This window comes from Pteropus alecto, unplaced genomic scaffold, assembly GCF_000325575.1.
Source record: "Pteropus alecto unplaced genomic scaffold, ASM32557v1 scaffold111, whole genome shotgun sequence".
Classification (NCBI taxonomy): domain Eukaryota; kingdom Metazoa; phylum Chordata; class Mammalia; order Chiroptera; family Pteropodidae; genus Pteropus; species Pteropus alecto.
Window position 1 is genome coordinate 5,567,095 of NW_006431915.1, and position 19,979 is coordinate 5,587,073.

Below are 19,979 nucleotides of genomic sequence, written 5' to 3' on the forward strand. Positions count from 1 at the left end.
CTGGGATGTTGGAGAGGGGCAGACCATTAGGTAGGGCTGAATTTGGGGAAATGGCCTAAAACAATTACCCACTCACACTTGATCCGTAGAGGTAAGTGATAAAAGGCTGAGAAATGGTATGATTTGGAGGAACCTGCCAAAAGAGATGAGTACAAGGAAGGCAAGAAACGAGAGGAAAGAAAGAAGGAAGAGAAACTCCAAGTAATAAGAAGGGGAATTCTTGTGACTATACAGAACACACCAGATGGATTCAGACTGTAGCTTTGTGAAAGTTCTGGAGTTTCATTCATAATTTTAACTTTTAGGTTTTCTTATTTAATTTTTAGAAAAATGTTCTTCCCCAAGTAAGCAAACTCAAAATCAAAGTAGCTGATGTCTGTCTGTACTGGCGGAAACAAGAACAACAACAAAAATTCAAGAGTCATTCTTAAGATACTGGGACGAGGGTCAAGTTTATTTCCTCAAATATCAAGAAGAAATGAACACAAAATGTGCCCATACAATTCTTTCTGTTGTTTTGGGTCCTAGTTTTAAAAACTACACTTCATTCTAGTTCCAAATACAGATGCAAAGTGCAGACAAAACATCCTACCACAAACTAAATCCAAAAATGCCCAAGACCAACAAATCCACAACAAAGAGGCTGGACTCCAAACCCAAAATGGTAAATGTAATAACGATGACCCTCGCCATGTGGTAAAAGATGAATCCAATTAATGTTACCTTAAAAAGAACTTCAGTAACTCCTCTCCTTCCTGTCATAATTGCCCAGTGTAGGCCTCAGAAGCCAAGCTGTTCCATGGAGACAGATCAGTGATACACAGAAAAGCATTTTCTGACCAATGTACTACTTTCACCCTATGTGAACTCTATGAAACATGCACTAATGGATTCTAAAGGTATTTAAAGAGGCCATAATCTGTCAAACATTTACAATTACAAGGGGATCAATAAAAATGGAGATGTCAAATGGTTACTTCCCAGATTGCTCCATTCTGATTCTGAAACAACAAAAAGACAGCAGTGACTCAAAAACTGATATTTTGTTAAATCATGAGGCTGGAAGGGACCTTAACAGTTATCTAATAAAACTCCCTTACCCTCCATTTCCTTCCCCAAACAATTTAGTCATTGAGCAAGTTATTATCGAGGGTAATTTCAACACATCCAAAAATCTGACCTCTCTGCTTAGCCCTTCATTACCCGAAATTGCCCTGTGACACTACAAAAATCCCCTAACTGGAACCGTACATCCGTACAGATGTTCACACTCACATACACTACATCTGCCCTTGGATGTCAAATCATCTAGCTTCCTGCCCGCTCCGTTTCCCCTGTTCATCAGCCCTGTCCAGCCTCAGTACTCACCAGTTCCGGCCTAAATGTCATGGTCCACCCCAGAAGCTCTCCTCACACCAGCCTGCTACCGACCACAGTCCTTTCTGCTCTTCAATAGCCCAGTTCTGATTAAATGCCAACTTCCCGTTCTGCTCCCATACACAGCCTCCAGAGGCCACATGGAGAAAACTCAAAGACAAGATGAAGATGTCACTACTGATCAGTGTATCCTAATCTCAGCAGAGCCACAGTGGGAGCCTTTAATGCTGCCATTTTTCTCTCTTCTCTTTCTTTTCTCATGGTGTCTCTTCTAAGCCTTTTCATATCCATCATGGAGAAAATCGGAACTTTAAAAGCCTCTTTAAGTTCTGCCCTTCCTCTCTTTTTCTCCTCTACCTTCTATCACTTGAATGATCTAGGACATTATTTCACATATCTTCTCTGGCTCACCTACCACACTCATCTTTAACCACTTCTCTCAAACTTAGATGCACATTAGAATCACCAGGTGGCTGCCCTAGTGTCTCTCCCAAATACTGGGACAAATGGTCTGAAGTGGTGCCTCCGCACGTAGTTTATTTTAAAAGCTCCCCTAGAGAGTCTTAAAATAAGCCAAGTTTGGATACCACTGGCCGAGACAACTTCATCCACTTCCATGATTTTAACTACCAAATCTGGAGCTCTTTTCTGAGCTGCATTCTCACATATCTAAATGCATTTTAAAACCACCACTGCCCCACTCTGCATATTTATAGGCATCTCAAACTCAACAGGTACCAAACTACATTCCTCATTCTTCCAGTTATGGGCTAATTTGTGTCCCCTAAAGATTCACATGTTGAAGTCCTAAACTCAAGTACCTCAATATCTGATCTTTTTGGACATATGGTCTTTAAAGAGTTAATTAAGTTAAAATGAGGTCATTAAGGTGGGTCCTAATTCAATATGAGTAGTATCCTTACAAGAAGAGGAAATTTGGACACAGACATGCACACAGACAGAGGAAAGATCATGTGAAGACACAGGGAGATGACCATCTAACAATCCAAGAAGAGAGGCCTCAGAAGAAACCAACCCAGCTGGCACTCTGATCTTAGACTTCCAACATCCACAACTGTGAGAAGAATTTCCATTGTGTAAGCCACCTCGTCTGTGCTACTTTGTGATGGCAGAACCAGCAAACTCATACACCTCCAATACCCTCGCTCTCTCTTACTGTGCCGTCTTAGTCAATGGAATCACCATCCATTCGCCATTACTTCTCCCTCTCCCTCTCCCTCACCTACCATATCTAAATTACTAAGTTTTGTCAATTCTTCCTTCTAAATATCTTTCTCATCTTCCTCCTTCTTCTCTCCAAACCCATTATCACGGGCTTAATTCGGGTCCTAATTATCTCCCCCTATTCCAGTCATTTCCACCTACCACCATTTCATATGGCTGTGTGAAGAATAATCTTCCTGAAATCCATCTAGCATGCCAATGCTGTTTTAAACCTTTCCATGGTTCCCCACTGCCTTAAGTCCAACCTCCTCAAGTATAGGATACTGAGTTCTCCAGCTACTTCCCACTTCAGCTATAACCTCGCTTGCTCATTAAGCTCCCACACTTTAAATCTATTTAGAACTCCCCTAACACATAACGATGATCCACACAATTGTCTTTGCACATGCAATTTGCTCTTTCTGGAATACCCTCACTTGTCCAAACTCTATGCCTGGTATATATGCACTTCGTCCTTCCAGTCCCAACCTCAGATTCGCCTCTCAATGAAACCTCTTCTGACCTTCCTCCCCATCCGCATTAATCACCATCTGTTCTATACTGCCTCTGAAACTCATACATTCTTCACATTATACTGTGACCATAATTTGGCAGGTGTCACAAACACAAATACCCATAGGGACCAACCAGGTAACATAAATAAAGTAGCTAGTGAAAACAATCTTAAATTCGCATGATACTGAAACTATGCTTGCACTAGAACCAATCGTGATGCCTACCTGTCTGTGTCACTTTTTAAAAGCTTGTATTGAGCCATATGGGGCCAAATTCATTTAGCACACAGACTGCCAGTTTTGCAAACTCTAGCCAAAGGCATAAAATGTCAGAGACTTCATTTTTCTTCCTTCAACTCCTTGAAGTAAAAAGACCACAGAACATGCCTGTGGGTACTCCCATAGCCCAAATACCTGTGGTCATGGCTGATCCTCGTCCCTGCTACTCCCTCATGTCAGTGGGGCTGACACTTAAAGCACACAGATCCCCACTTAACTGACTATGAGAAAAGGACAGTGTTGAGTTGTATAACCCTGAACTCACTGCTACTCAATACTTACCAAAAATATTCTTTTGCGAGAAATAACATTCATAAGCAATATCCTGAAAGAAATCTAGCCCATTATCTCACAAGGAATGTGGAATGTCTACCCTTGGACAGAGCCACACCAGCAAAGAGCTACTCGTCTGAACTGTCTTGCTTTGGCTCCTACAGAATTGTTTTACTGAGATAAGCTTTGGTATTATGCCATTGACCTATATTGAGCAACATTTTTTTAAAACTCCACTGTTATATTCATTGTAAAGATTGTGTTTGAAGACATTGCTCATTACATTAACATATTTAATGTTTAAAGAACCACAGATAAAATCCTGTCTCCTCCCAGTACCATGAACAGTCGTGCCCCTTGTTTAGTCATCATCCTCAGATCTGGATCATACAGCTGAATGTGTCCCCTCTTCATGTCAACTGCTAGTAAGAAGAGTGAAATGTGTTTCCCTTTTCTAATACATGGATAGGACACCGAGGTGGATCCTCTGCTTTGGCCTTTGCTTAAACTCACACTCCTACTTTATCTTCACTTCCTTCTTGTGCTTCCTAAAGTCCTTTTCTTTATCTTCAGAAGGAACTAACTTTAGCATTGCATTTATTGCACCTCTACTATTTGTGAGCTTTTTGAAGATAAGGTCTTCCTCTTACTTTTTTATCTCAAATCTAATAAATGATCATTCATTAATTGAACATCAAATTGAAAACTGTATCCCATGTGATTACTTCCCGTTACAGATGAAATGGTAAATGACTTCTTAAGGAAGCTAACTCAATTTCCCCCAAAGAGCAAAAGTGGTCCCTGACCTCAATGCCAGCATCTGGAAGAAAATAAAGCTTCTGGGGACCAACATGACAAATACATACTAAACAAGTACAGGTATAAATACTATTTAGTTTTTACTTCTTTGTTATCCATTTTTAGAGTACTCGTTCTCTTTTCCAGTAGTTCTTTTTCAGAACTACATTAACCAGGAATATGCCACAATCAGTTGACACAGTGAATGTAGTTAAAACCAAAATAGTTTACGGCATGTTCAAATCTTCACCCTCAAAGGGTACAGGAGGACCAAAGGAAGGCTTGAGAAGATGTTCTTTGTCAAAATACAAAACCGTAGACAAGAGGAGGGTATCACTGCAGTAGGGAGAAGCATATCCACTAGCAAGGTTGGGGCAGTTCCACTCGGTGTCATTATAAAGCTTCCTGTTATTCCAATCATTTTCCAAGTTCCAAAAATCCACATTTCATTCATACAAACTTGTATCTTTACATTTTCCCAAACTCTGCTGCTAGGAGTATGAAGTGTTATCACTGTTTTGGAAATGGATTTAATCATTTCTCACCACTAGTCATAAAAATCATCCCTCACCTTCAGGCATAAATTCTGTAACTGGGAAATCTACCCTAAAGAAATCATCTGCAATGCAGAAAAAGCCTCGCACCAGAGCTCACTGCAGGGAGGCAGAGCTACTGAATAAAGGTCCCAACTAATTATGACATACTATTAAGACAAAGAACAAGATACTTGTTGTACCCAGTAGGTTTTCAACCATATAAAATGTACGGAGGAAATATTAAAAGGAAATATCCCATAATACTGACAATGGCGAGCTACAGGTGGAGATTATAGCTACTTTCTTTTCTTCTTTATATTTTTCTTTGTTTTCTACAATGAACACATATTACTTTTGTAATTTAAAAAGTTTTTTAATAACCTTTTAAATATACTCAGAAATCAAATGATATTACTCTCAAATTAGTAATCACACTCTTAGTCTCAGAAAATTACATAGAAAGCTGCTGCATGCAGTGTTTTTTAAAATAGCAAAGAAATGAGAAATAAAACTAAATGCCCCAAAACAGGACAATGGTTGAATGGACAATAGTTTAACAACTTAATGGATTACTATTAGTTTATTAAAAATATAATGATTCATATTGTACTGCCACATATAACAGTAGATAGAAAATAGTCAGTAGAACAAAAACACATCTGTTGCCTCTAAGCAGAAGTAGCCCATAAAATAGACCATAAAGAAAAGAGGCCAAAAACTAACATGATTAAATGAAAAATATATTACATTAGGGAACTGCAAATATGAGTGTTTGTTTACTTAAATACTGCCATAACATGCTTTAAAAAATAATTTTGAAAACATTTTTAAGATTATGAGCAGTTTGTTACATAAAACAAATATTTTAAATGACTTGAGTAGTTTTAAATACTGTTAAGATGTGTTTACTGAATAATTTTTATCTGCTACGTTATTCTATCATCAAAATGGGAGGAAGAAGGAAAAAGGAAGAGACTTTGGTATGTAAATAACTTTGTGCATTCTCCCAGTATTAGAATAAGCCCCAGATTGTCCACTAACTTCAGTCATAACTGCTACTGGCCAGAGATAATACTTTTCCCCCAAATGAATGGAATGTTAAATATGTTTTAGAATAAATCTCTTACAGAATATAGACATGTAACGCAGGCTAGTTCTTGCTCCTAGAAAATGTCTTCAACAAGGTCCCTCATACTTCAGTCAGATAAGAATTTGTAATTCCTGGTCCTCTACTTTGAGGTGGCCAAATGCTTGAAGAGTTGCTGAGACTCTGTTTCCCAAGGTCATGGTGACAAAGCCCTGCATGAGTGTTGAGGTTCCCTTGAACAAGCAGAGGAGTTCAACTGAGGCTCCCTACTCCGAAAATAAAATTCCTTTAGGGAGCTTTCAAGTTTCATCCACACAACTTCTCCAGAATGCCTTTCCTTAGCTCATCGGAACACTCTGTGACTCTTCCTGGCTTTGTCTGACTTGAACCTGACCTAACCCCATGACCCCAACCCCTTCTGACCTGACCTATTTCTAGTACTAGCCTTGAACAATACCTGTGCCTATTACCAGCCTATGATCCCAAATGCTGAGACCTGCCTTTGCCTTGCCGCAGATCAGGAGCCTGAGGTTCTGGCCAGGTTTCCAAACAGTGTTAGCTTAAAAAAGAAAGATATTCAACAGCAAATAAAGGAATATAAATTAATAAGTCGACACCAATACGCAATAAGTAAAATAAGTAAAATACCCCAGTTACTTGGACTTCCTGAATAAATATTTATTATGAATGAAGAATTAGGTAGAACTCAAATAGAAAAAGCATTCGTCTTATCTTTTTTTCCTCAAATATATTTTCCTCAGAAATAAGAACAAGTAGACTAAAGTGTTCAAATTATAAAAGTTTTAAAATTACAAAAAAAAAAATAATGTATCAGATCAAATGATTTAATTCACTGGTAAGAAAAGCCAATTTACCAAGTACCCTATACTCCCTTCCACATAAAACTCATTTCTATCAAATATTCCTTAAACTTGAAATAGCCATTGAAACTGAATTCATCCTCCATGATTCCTCAGCCTTTTAAATCTCTTTGAAATAACATCACTCATTGTTCAATGAGTTTTTATAAAATATGGATTATATACAATTTAGACACTGCATATTTCCCCCAAAGCAAGCATCCAGCATATAAACCTAAGATAATGATATTTTCATCTTTGCTGAATCTGAAAGGTTAAAAAAATTAAAGTCAATTATGGGCAAACTACAAACTACTATGTTCATGTCTTAAGTATGTGCTCAGGAGAGTCCTAATTTTTGCCCACTCTGCCATGTTTCCAAGAGAAGCATTAGTGGTGTTGTACCATCTGAAGGTGTTTGTGCCACCTGAGCCTTCCTTTACAATATACATGAGGAGGCCAAAAGCTAGAGTTCTCTCATGTTTAGTCTAAGTTCATCAGACTAAATTGGTTCAATGGCATGGGATCATCATTTCTTTGAAGATTAAACAGCCAGAGCAAAGCTGAAAATAATTAGCATTGAATAATACATGGGGAGAACGATTTGTGCAAATTGATTCCATGTCCTCTATTTTAGGACAAACACCTGAAGGCCTGGGAAGGTTGGGTACTGTCAGAGGCCCTATGGACAGCAGGGGGTAAACTGGCACTTCAATCATGGCCTCATTAGTCTCAAACATTAGTCTCATGTCTCATTTAGTCTCAAACCGACTTTATGAATTTCCAACTTAAAATATTTTTTAAAATTCTTACATACATAGCTTTAAAACAGTGAGAGAAGGAATGCATCCTAAAATTCTACAATAGCAAAAATAAGTAAATAAAAAGTAAAAATCCTAACAGCGACGATCACAAACCATTATGTTTAAAGAAATCACCAAGAAATATCCAATCATCTGGTCTTCACATACCAAAATTTCTGCATTCTACATTTTACAAATTATGCATAATTACTAAATCAGTAACCACGTTATATAAGACTATTTATTAATCCAACCAAAACTACTTCTATCTATGCAGAGTTTTGTAGGTTCCTAATGCAGAGTAAATCTTCAATAAATAGTTGCTATTACTATCTAGCAATACACAAAATTGCTTAATAAAAAACTGTTTCAAAACATACTTACAGTCACCTCCCAAAAATATACTCCCTACTCCTATTGGACTGTTGTCGAGTGAAAAATTTAAAGAGCCACAAACAGGAAGTCCCATTAAAGTATCATGAAAAATGCCAAATCATCAAACAAAAAGGACAGTCTTCCATCTGTCATTCATTCACTTCCAGTACTCTTGCTCCCGTTGCTCAATTCTCTCCCATGACTCTACAATCTTACGCACACTCCACCATGTTCCTTTGCAGAGTTAATCCCTTCTCAATCTGCAGACCTAAACGAATGTCACTTCCGTAGGAAATCCTGAATGGCCCTAACGTCAGATGAGGTTCCCCATTTAATCTCTTTTGAAACTCCCTATTCTCTTCTCTTGGAGCATTTATCACATTTTGTATGTATGTGCTTCGGTGATTATCTGGTCACTATCTTCCTTCCCACTACAGTCCATGCTTCATGCCTCCACTAATGATGATTGCTTTATTTACCACTCTATTCCCAGATACCAGCACAGGAACTGGTACTGTACATAACAAGGATATATTGAATAATAAATGATCCTAATTCTACATAGAATAGCAACAGAGTAGATCAATGTTTTTCGAACTGCAGTTCATGACCAGATCAGCGTTCAAAACTTCTGAGTTATGATCGGTACTTCTTTTTAATGAAAAGTATAGGTTATGATAGAAAAAATAAGGGGGAAAAATGCTATGAAACTCTAGTTTTATTCATGTAAGCACAACCATTTCTAACTATAAGTCATGGTTTAAAAAAGTTTGAAAGCCACTGAACTTATGTCCCAATATAATTATTCCAACTTCTCATCAAAATGCTTAAGAAGGTGCACAAAGTGGCAAAACCTGACCAACAGTACTAGAAAGAGAGAGGAGGAAAATCCAAAATCAAGGCATTATTTCCACTACACTCTGTGAAGGATGAGTAAGAAGCACATTCTTGGACCACATGAATCTGAATGATGCACATTGTACCCTTAGAATTTTAACAAGACAGACGCTCTGATAAGTGTATGAAAAATCTCGAGTCTAACTCAGAAATGCAGAAGATAGAATTGACCAGATAAAAATGAGGACATCCCCTAACTACACAAGAAACACCTGTCAAGCCAGCCAAAGTAAGAGGCCTAAATGGCCCCAAGTGTTAATGAAGGTCAAAATTGATTATAGATACACACAAAATATTGCTGCAGATTTTATTACAAAATAGAATACAAAATATAAAGTCCATACTTAAAATTTAAGTTATGAGGTGAAATATATAAAAATGTTTTATATATATGAAAATTGGGAAAAGATAAGAAGGCAAGAAAAATAAAGGCATATTAAATTTGTTATTGTGCAGAGAAGTGAGATCGAAAGTTACTTATTCTTTGACTTTGGGAACCAGGAAAATATAGGCTTATAAATGTATTTGAAACATAAAGGCAATCACTAATAAAACTGAAAACTAGACTTGGCTTTTCTACACAAGGCTATAGTAGCTTTTGTAACAAAGAAAGCTCAAGGGTAAGAATAAAGATCAAATATACTGGTTATAACAATAAATGTAAAAGTAATGTTTCCCTATCAGAAGTTTGTTAAATCAATTAAATGTTGTTTACAAGCAAAAATATATTAAATAAAATGACACCAAAAGTTTAAAATCAGAAAGATGAGTGAAGCCATTTCGGACAAAGACAAAAAAAAGAAAAAAAAGAAAAGAGGATTGGCAACATTAAAAACAGGAAAAAGGTAGACTATAGTCCCAAATGCATAGAGGGCTATTTTATATTAACACATAGTAGAGGCCTAACAGGAACCTTTATGTATTTAATATTATGTTAACACATAAAAATTGCTATAAAGAAATTGACAAAAACCTATTTGTAGAGAGAGACTAAAGGATCATTATCAGCCTATGACAGCTCAAGTACAGAATCAGGACATAGAGGATGTGAATGATATTATTCTAGTAGCTGAATTAATAAATATATCAATACTTGTCACCTAGAGAAAATCATGCTCTTTTCAAGCATCAGGACACAGAAATCCTTAGTCAACAAGAAATAGAAACTGTACAAACCTCACTTAGTTACCCTGATGAATAAAACCAACAATTTATGCAAAAGTTACGTGTATACAATAAGGCAATATTAAGCCAAGTCATACTGAACCACTAGTATTCCCAGTGAAGTCAGATATTAACAAGAATTACTTTCCCTGAACTGTTTTAAATTTTTACAGTGATTTATATTAGCGTAAAACAGAATTTAAACTAGTTCCATTTTTAAAACATTGCTCCTTTTACATGAAAATTCCTCACCCCTGCTGATTATTTACTTATGATTATTTTAGTTATTGAAAATGGACTACTACACACCAAAAATGCCAACTAAGTTGGTCATCTTTTACCCTTAAATAATTTCATCATTTAAAACAAATGATCTAATTTCAACTCAAGAAGTGAGAAACAGACCAAAGTCACCTTCCCCCTCCATTCTTACCCCCAATTTCACTAACTAATTCATCTTTCAAGCCTCAGTATAAATGCCATTTTCTCAGAGAAATCTTCCTCACTCCTCCCAGACAAAGTTAGTCTCCCTGTTATACTCTTCCAGGACACCCTGCTTGTCTCGCTAATTCCAGCCACACTTGGAGTTACTTGATTAGAGGCTGTCTCTTTCACCAGATTGTATAGCTCATGCAGTCAAGACATATTATTTACTATAATAAGCTCAGTAGATAGTAACTATATTTGAGTTCTACTATGTGCAAGGTATTATACTAAACAATGGGTAAACAGCAGTAAATAAATTTTTAAAAATTAATACTTTCCCTAATCTAAGAAGTCAAAAGAAAATAAATATGATGAAGAAGAAAATATCAGGCAATGGAAAGGGTCACACAATTTAAAATATACTAATTAGAGAAGGCCTTACTAGATGGTGACGCTTGAATTAAGACATGAAAGCAAGTACATGGATACCTGGGAATAGATAACCCCAGGGAGAAGGAAAAGCTGATGGCAAAGTCCTAGAAACCAGTTTACTGTGTAGGTAAGTTCGTGGAGATTGCTTAGAGTAAGGATAGGACTCTGGGAACATCAGCACCTAAAGATGGACAGAGAAACACAGATCCTTTACTGAGGCAGAAAAGAAGCGAATGGAGATAGCGAGTGATTAATATGATACATATTAAATATTGTGTAGATATAAGTAACTCTTGAGTAGCCATTGGAAATTTAAAATGAAATAGATTTTAATGGCATGTGTATTTATGATACACAGCAGAATGCTATTAAATATTCAGCAAAATCAAATATTTTTACAACTGCAAGAAATTATCCCCCAGTGGAATAAGGAAGTATTCTTCCGTGGTAGAACTATGGATGAGTCTTCTGTACTTCCAAATTCTAAAATGAGCACGTACTGCTTTTACTATCAAACGGAAATGAGCATAATTTTAAAGAATCGTAATGGCCTGGAAGAAAAAAAGACTAAGAGCAGATTTATTTTTGTTTTATCTTACACTCAAGAAGACATGCCAATATAATTATCTGAACTGGAAATACATTTTTCATTGGCAAAGGTATTTTTTTAACCAGGCAAAGAGCATTTATACTATATCCTATTTTTACCTTAATTAGGTAATTAAAACTTCAATTTACTTGATCAGATTTAATAAAATCTCTGACAAATCTGTTGGAGTTTCTCAAAATCTGATCTTTAAGCTACTGGGGTTTTCAAATTTTTTCTGAGAAGTTTTTCGGCTTGTCTTGAACAGTAGAAATGACAGTGCCAGGACACTAACTGCCATTAGTCATGCAGTAAATTAAAACTATATTTGCAATTGCAATTCCTCTCAGCCCCCAAATTACCACCAGTCTTCCAATTATTTTCAGGATTTTTTTTCTTTCCTTTTTTTGCCTTTGCTGGAATGAATTGTTTTAGAGACTCTTCTTCACTCCAGAGAAACATCAAGCTGAAACTCCATGTCCTTTTTACCATTCAGTACCACCTCATCAAGAAAAGCCAGATGGTCGATGAATGTTTGATAACCTATAAAACTAACTTAATCACCTGCTAGAAAGAAAAATAATGTAAAGAAGCAAAATGCGTCTTGTCCATGTTAAAGCATCAAGTTTATCAATGGACAGAATCCTTTTACAGTATATTCATATATCACATCATCATGTTGTACATTTTAAATATCTTGCAACTTTATTTGTCGATTGTAATCAATAAACATGGGGGGTGTAACAAAAATAATTTTTTTAAAAAACCACATATATATCACTCTATCCATTCTTCAGTTTATCACATAAATTTCACTAGTATAGTCATGTCTCACATAAATGACATTTCGGTCAACCACAGACTGTATATACAACGACGGTCCCATAAGATTATAATGGAGTTGAAAAATTTCTATTGCCTAGTGACATCATAGCTGACATAATATCGTAGCACAACGCATTACTCTCATGTTTATGGTGATGCTGATAACAATCCTACTGCACTGCCAGTCATATAAAAGTACAGCACATACAAGTATGTACAGCATGTAATACTTGATAATGCTAAAAAATGACTATATTATAGGTGTATGTATTTACTACACTATACTTTTTAGAGTATACTTTCTACTCATAAAAAAGTTTGCTGTAAAACAGTACGCCGTGTTAACACTGGCAGCAGCCTCATTCATACATCTCATGCTTATTCTTGTGCTTGATTTTATCTCGCGTTGTTTTATAAATTTAGTATAGCCTAAGTGTACAGCGTTTATAAAGTCTACAGCAGGGTACAGTAATTTCTTTCACATTCACTCACCACTCACTCACTGACTTGGCCACAGCAACTTCCAGTCCTGCAAGCTCCATTTATAAGTGCCCTACACAGGTGTGCCATTTTTTACCTTTTATACCTATTTTTTTTTTACTATATGTTTTCTACATTTAGAAGCACAAATACCATTGTGCTACAACTGCCTACAGTATTCAGTACAGTAACATAATATTCTAAGAGTGGTAGGCTATACTTTATAGCCTAAGTGTGTAGTAGGCTGTACCAGCTAGGCCCGTGTAAGTGCACTCTATGACATTTGCACAATGACGAAATTGCCTAATGATGCATTTATCAGAACATATCCCCATTGTTAAGTGGCACATGACTGTATTAACTTTGACATATGACAATTAACCCTGAGTACTGCTAAGCTGACTTTCCAGCTACCAGCTGAAAATCTCTGCCTACGTGCCTTGCTAGAACAATCCTACTCTCATGTCCCTTCTCCTGTTAATGACATCAACGTGCCCTTTTATTTCCCCAACAGCTTCCAGCACCCTCCAATTGGCCTTTCAAGACTGACCCAAAACATTACCACCACTCTGTCACAGACTGTAACCTGTCCCTCACATGCAGCACTTGGGCCTTCCTTAATTATTCTTCTTGTGTGTGGAATGAGCTTCTCGGACAACTCGTCCATTGAGGAAGGAATCCTACTGCAAACCTTTCCTCTACTCCAAAGCAGAGTTACTCTCTCCGCCCTCAGATATTCAGACAGTACCTTGTTTAAACCCCGGTTTACAAGATTTATCACTGTCTGCCTGATCTTACGCATTTGTATGCACGGCTCTCCATGTTTGAGTTACTTGAGAGCAAGGACCATACTTTCTTGGTGGTTGTTTTTCTTCTTCCTCTTTTTTAAATCTGTTATTTTAGTGTCCTTTAGTCAAGCACAAGGTCTAAACCACTGCGGTGCTCAAAGATTTCAGCATCAAACTGTATTGACAGAGTGTCATATAAAGTCACTAGTGAATTTGAAAAACTCAGTCATCCTGCCCCAGCCTTTGAAAATGTAAGTCTCTGTGTCTACAAAGAAAGTAAGGAAAGTTTTGTGGGACTACAATAAATACTGGGTATAGAATGAACACCTCATTTTCTTGACATGACAATAATCCCTCTCCCAACAAACTATAATCCAAGATGGCAAAGCAACCCCTTAACAAAAGGCAACTCTGTTTCAGCTGTATTACCTACCCCCTTAGTAAGAACACCCCCCAACCCTATCCTCTGCTGCCTGCTGACTCCTAAGGGGGTCCTTGTTTAATACCCCCACAATGAAAACTGCCTATAATGAGTAACTCCAGCTACCTTCTCTGCTCCAGAAATGGTTGACAGGTGGGAAAAAAGGCATTCACGGAAGGCCTGGCAACAAAAGGTTTGCAGATGCCAAATACGTGCTCCAAAATGCCCCTCCTCCCTTCACCCGAGATCCAGATGAAGCAGAGTCCCTGTGGAAATAACATTCTCTGCAATGATATTTGTTGTCCTGGCAGTCACACAGCTGGAAGTAGTTTTCTTGTTCCCTGTTCATAACAGCCAGACATTCATATCTCTCTGACAAGAACTCTTAACTGAGTAATATCATGCTGCACCGATTCATGAAGAACCATGTAAGATCTTTGGACTTGAAACCCTGACCCACGGTGGCGGCCTCAATAACAGCCTCTCTAAAACCAAAGAGAATGGAGGCAGGAGGGAGTGCGTGCACACAAAGACACATACAAAGATACACAGAGACATACACGCACGCAAAGATAAATATAAATATGGACATATTTAAACAGACACACACACACATCCCACGCTCATATAAATACAAATAAACACTAACATTTTTGTAGGTTTCTATAAGCAAAGGGACAAGTATGGAAGGCTATGTAACAAATTGATGACGAAGGGGTTACATTAGATGAGTAAGGATGAAGTGGCAGAGGGTGATTATCACATTTATTTTACCTACATTTATATTTTTGAATCATTAGAAAACCATACATTTTCATAAATGAATGCAGCTACCTTTTTCTGGTTAAAACACTTTCTATTGTGTTCACATCTCTGAGTAATTTAAGCAAGTTAAGTAAAATGCATTAATGAAGCAAAGCACTGTGTGTGATAGGGTGACCTCAAAATAGGTCTGACTTCCCACGAACACTAGATTTGGATTATTCTAGGAAGCAAGTCATACAATGAATATAGAAATTCAAATATAAGTTGTGTCAAATTTAAAACTATCCAAAATGAGATGGAAGCAAGCCAGCATTACAGATAAGACAATAGCTACGTCTGTCTCTACACTTGACAACTAACAGGTAAATCTGGGCAAAACATTTCAAACTAAAAAAAAAAAAAAAAAAAAAAAAAAGATGAGAATACCAAGTTGTCTCCTTCTTCTTCACTTGTTTAAGCCGGAAAAGCTAAGTGACCTGGAAATGCTGAGATGAGTTTGAAAAAAACATTCCTAAAGTTGAAGAAGAGCGCAACAAACATGCTCCGTATTTGAAGGGATTTCATAAGAACCTCTGTTGTCAACATAATATTGATGGAATGCGAGCTCGTTGAGAGAAGGGGCTTTACATGCCTTGTCTTCTACTGTTCCCCAGGACATGGTAGCTGCAACAAATATCTACTGAATATGAAATATTCAATTTTCTTTACCCCACCCCCATAACTCATTAATAATGAACAACAATGCTACTTTGAAATCACACTAATCTGCTGAAACAAATGCCAAGGAATTTAAATAAAATCACCAGCACCACCACCACGCCTCCCTTCACCCCATCCCCCTCGCCAAAAAAATCAAAAACAAAAATGTATCCTTCTAAGAAATAAACTATACTAACCTCGGGCTCCTTATACTTAATTAATTTAATTAATTGATTAAACATGCCAAACCCGAGTTCTCTTGCTGAAAATTAAACTGCTGGATCATTCATTCAAACTGTATTCAGAAGACAGTAGAAGGCAGCTGCCCTAATCTCCTTTCATTATGTCTCCTTGTATCCCAGCATCTTCAGATTCAAGGGCAGTTAGAACACTTACCCAAATCAGCTCCACCCTCTACATGCAGCTGACAAGCTACACATTCCACCTGTGACAGAGGTATTGCTGGTGAGAGGAAACCCGGAGCTGCTAAGTGCTTCTCCCAAATGGATCCCACCAGAGTCTTTCTAACAGATAACTGGCCAGACCCCTTAGCTCCAGAGACTGGGGTGAAGAGGGGGAGACAGCAGGAGGAGCAGATGACCAGAAAGAAGATTCTTAAAGAAGTATTAGTCTACAGTATTGAGCAAGCTACTTCTATTGGAGGTTAAGAATTTTCAGGGTCGAGTCAGCCCTCGGTGCAGTACTCAGGATACGGATCTCTCCCCACCTCCCCTGTCCTTTACCAGGGCACTGACTCCACTTCCAAACTAATAATAATTCTTTCTCTTTTATGCTACAAATATTCAACCACTGTGGTTAAATACTATGTATAGCATAAACATGGTCAAGAATGCTGGTGGTCATTGGAGGCATGTTTAAATTAGCATTAACCAGCAGGCCCTACCCTAAGCAAAACAAAACAAAATGCTTTCTTGCTCAGCTCTGTGCCTGGAGAGTGATTTTAACCCACATGCTCAAAAGGCCTCAGAAGGTCTAGACATAACACAATAGCATCATTAATTTTTACTGAGTTAAATGTCTGAAAAGTACAAAGAGCAGCATCAAGTTGGAGGAAATATGGGAAGAGAAACCACATATTCACTTATTCTGAAACTTTATATAATCTGGATTAACTGGCAGCAATGCCCTAACTCATTAGCCATGAGTTACAATGGAATTTAACAGAATAAAAGTCCAGTCACCTCTCAATCATGTCACCCCTTACTATGCCCCAAAATGTTATTTAGTGTCTTCTTACATCTTGAGATTAACTAATACTTTCCCCCGCCCCATCCCTATGGAGCACAGCTCCTTAAAATAACATCCAAGTTCCCCCCGTAATTTACTACCTGATATCTTTCCAGCCTTCATTACCCCGGACTCCAATCGCATGTTCAGCCCCCAACATTCGTCTTTTAAAAGACGCATCATTTTCATCCTTCTATCCCTTCTGTGAAGTCTTCCCCTAAGTCAGAATTTAATTTTCCATTCCCCGGCACGCCACGGTTCTTCATGCCAGGCTGCTGCTCAGTTATCCAATCCAGCTGCTACATACTGCAGTTAGCTGCGTGCTTTCCCTCTTACTGGCTCTCTTTCCAGAGCCTCCTTTTCATCATCCTTATATCTGCCACTAGAGAAGGAATTCAGGAATTGCTTATTGCATTAAAATTTCCTCCTTTTCCCTCAACTCTAAGACATCCGTAACAGCTCTCCATTAAAGAGTGAAATAATTACACAGTAGGGACTTGTGGGGCAACACGACGGGTAAAAATAAGAGACTGATCAGGAGTATGATGCTGAGTTAACAGGGCCAGAGCAGACTTTCAGGCTTTAAACCGAGAACGTATGTTCAAGTTTTTATTATATCACAGTTCACTTTTAAAATAAATCATGTTCCTCAAGTGTGTATATCGGTACCAGAAAAAATAGAGAAAAGAAAGACAGGTTGCACATCAAGCACAGACATTAAAATCTTGACCTCAAACTAAATTTCAAAAGTCTTATTTACTGAATACTTGGAGCTTCCCAGTGAAAATGGAGTGTATTCTGCCCAGATTGCAACTTGCCTTACTATTTGAAATAAGATTTCTGGCCCTAAAAATTACTGTCGTACCGAATACCATCATGTATTAAAAAGACTTAGCAAGTAAGAGTTTTACTTTCTTTCAATTTTCCAGTAGGTCTAACAGAACAGATTCCGTAAAATCTTGAAAATTACGGTATAATTTTTTAAATCAGATTACCCTTTGGAAAAAATTAACTTCAAATTGAAATAGAAGTTTCAAAATGCAAGTTGTTGAAAGGGCTCCCACATTCTCACTTCTGTTCTTTCCCCCCATCATTCACGGGGATACTGAGATCCAGGCTGAGGGCCCACAGCACAGGGCAGCTGCTGACTCCATAAGACAGGAAGCAAATATGGAAGGAGTACAGGTCAGCTGTAGAGATCACCTTCATTCCTTCAATTTTACAACTTATTAGGTTTACACATTTTAAATAATAAAGGTAATGGGAGATGGACCCGAGGGTGTGGGGAGTATTACTGATACCCTGGTGGAGGAAGAGAGAAAAAGAGAAAAATTGACTTCCAGCTCAAGGCTCTTCCCCCTCCAGGCATCGCCTACTGCTGGTTTTCTTTCACCTTCTTGGCCTTCTTGTCCTCTCACTTCCCTCCTGGACTAACCCTTCACACTTCCCTTTAACCCTTTCCTACTGTTTTAACATGGGATAACCACCCACCAGTTTCCAGTTACTTGGAGAGTGGGAAGAACTGCGAAGATCATCAAACCCCTCCATTTTCCAGACGAGGACAAGACGGAAACTAACGAGCTGACCTGACTGGCTAAGGTCGCACCGCTAGGGGACGCGGCGTGCGTTCGGGCTCGGATTATGACAACCCAGTCTTCCTGCATGGCACCTTGGCCCGTGCCTTCCAGCTACACACTACTTTCTCATGCTTCTCGGCTTCTTTATCCTCAAATTAAAAAGTTATCAAGAAAAATGCAGCCTTAACACATTTATAATGCTAGTTGTTATTAACAATTTTGTATTGTTATACTCACTCCTACCCCAATTTGGAGAATCAGGGGCTGAAACAACTGGACGTGTGTGTGTGTGTGTGTGTGTGTGTGTGTGTGATGCAATTTAGTTGTTCCAAACAGCCAGAACTTCAGTACACACCCTTTTTCCTTGGGGCTTACTCTTCTATTTGACAGGGGAAAATATCTCTTTCCGAGAATTTAGCAGTTTCCCAGTGCAGTCTCCCTTTAACCAGAATTGCAGGGTTTGATGCACAGACTTCTCACTTCACAGTTATACTTAAGCCCAGCAAACGACACTTATGCAAATTGGTGAAAAGCAGACTGTTAGAGCCTGAAGGAATAGAGGATTTTGCTCTAATAACTGCAGTTACATGTTTTCAACATTACGTTTGCAAATACGTATCTACTTCAATGGGAAACAACGCATTCATAGTGAAACTTCAACAAGTGAGCACTCGCTGGAAACCCACATTTACGAAGAATCCATAGATTTCAACAAAAAGGACATGAAAGAAAGAAGAGCAGACGTAGTAGCAAAGAGCAACAATCCCGGGCCCCAGACCGAAGGCAACAAGTCCAGGATGCCGTCATTCTTACACATCAAAGGCCAAATGGCACGGGGGGGAAAAGGAGAGAGAGAGAGAATAAATTTCACATCCATTCAATACAAACTAATCCTACACAAACCAAACAAGCCTGTTGATTTCAAAACAACCAACTCAAAGCCAGGTCCCTCCCTTGCCTTAGATTTTCCAGTTACTTGCTAAGCGTGTTTGTTAAGCGTCTGGACAGAAACTTAAGTTTAAAGTTCTGAGACCGGGAGAAACTACTGAGTCGTCAGTGAGAAGCAACTGGTCCCAGAGCTCCGCGCTGCGGGGCCAGGGACCCCCAGCGGTCCACGTCCACCCGGACGCGGCTTTGGGGGAATTTTGAGCGCCCCCGGCAAGCCTTCCCGTGCTCCCACCCAGTCCCAGGTAACCCGAGGCCACCTACGTGTCACTTGGGCGGACCCCGGGACGCACTGACCTGGCTGGGGGAGAGGAGGGCCGGTGGCCCGGCTGCGGCAACTTCCCTCCCGGGGCTCGGTCAACTGGTTGGTTTGGGAGGCCAGGACAGCCTCGCCTCCTGCAGGCCGGCTCGCATGCACGCACGCACACACACCCACCCACACCCGACACCAGCGAGCGCGCGCGCACACCCACACTCACCCACACTCGCACAGCCACAAAGCCCGTCTGGCGCGGGACAGTGCGACCCCAACGCGCCGCTTAGCTACGGAGGCCACAGTGCGGTCACAGGCTCCGCGCCCAGGGGGCGCCGTCACCCCA

The 19,979-nt window shown here is 38.8% G+C and overlaps 1 protein-coding gene across 3 annotated transcripts in view; it reads right to left on the reverse strand.

The window, feature by feature from the left end:
• LPAR1 (lysophosphatidic acid receptor 1) overlaps positions 1-19,979 on the reverse strand; it is a 123,279-nt gene that overhangs the window by 101,766 nt on the left and 1,534 nt on the right. The window contains exon 1 of one of the 3 annotated variants that reach the window (XM_006906095.2): positions 19,678-19,918. The exons of 1 other annotated variant lie outside the window; for it this stretch is intronic. The gene's annotated coding sequence lies outside the window, so the exon portion shown is untranslated. Of the gene's footprint in view, positions 1-19,677; positions 19,950-19,979 lie in introns of those variants that run through there. One more of the 3 variants, XM_015599514.2, reaches the window with a different exon arrangement.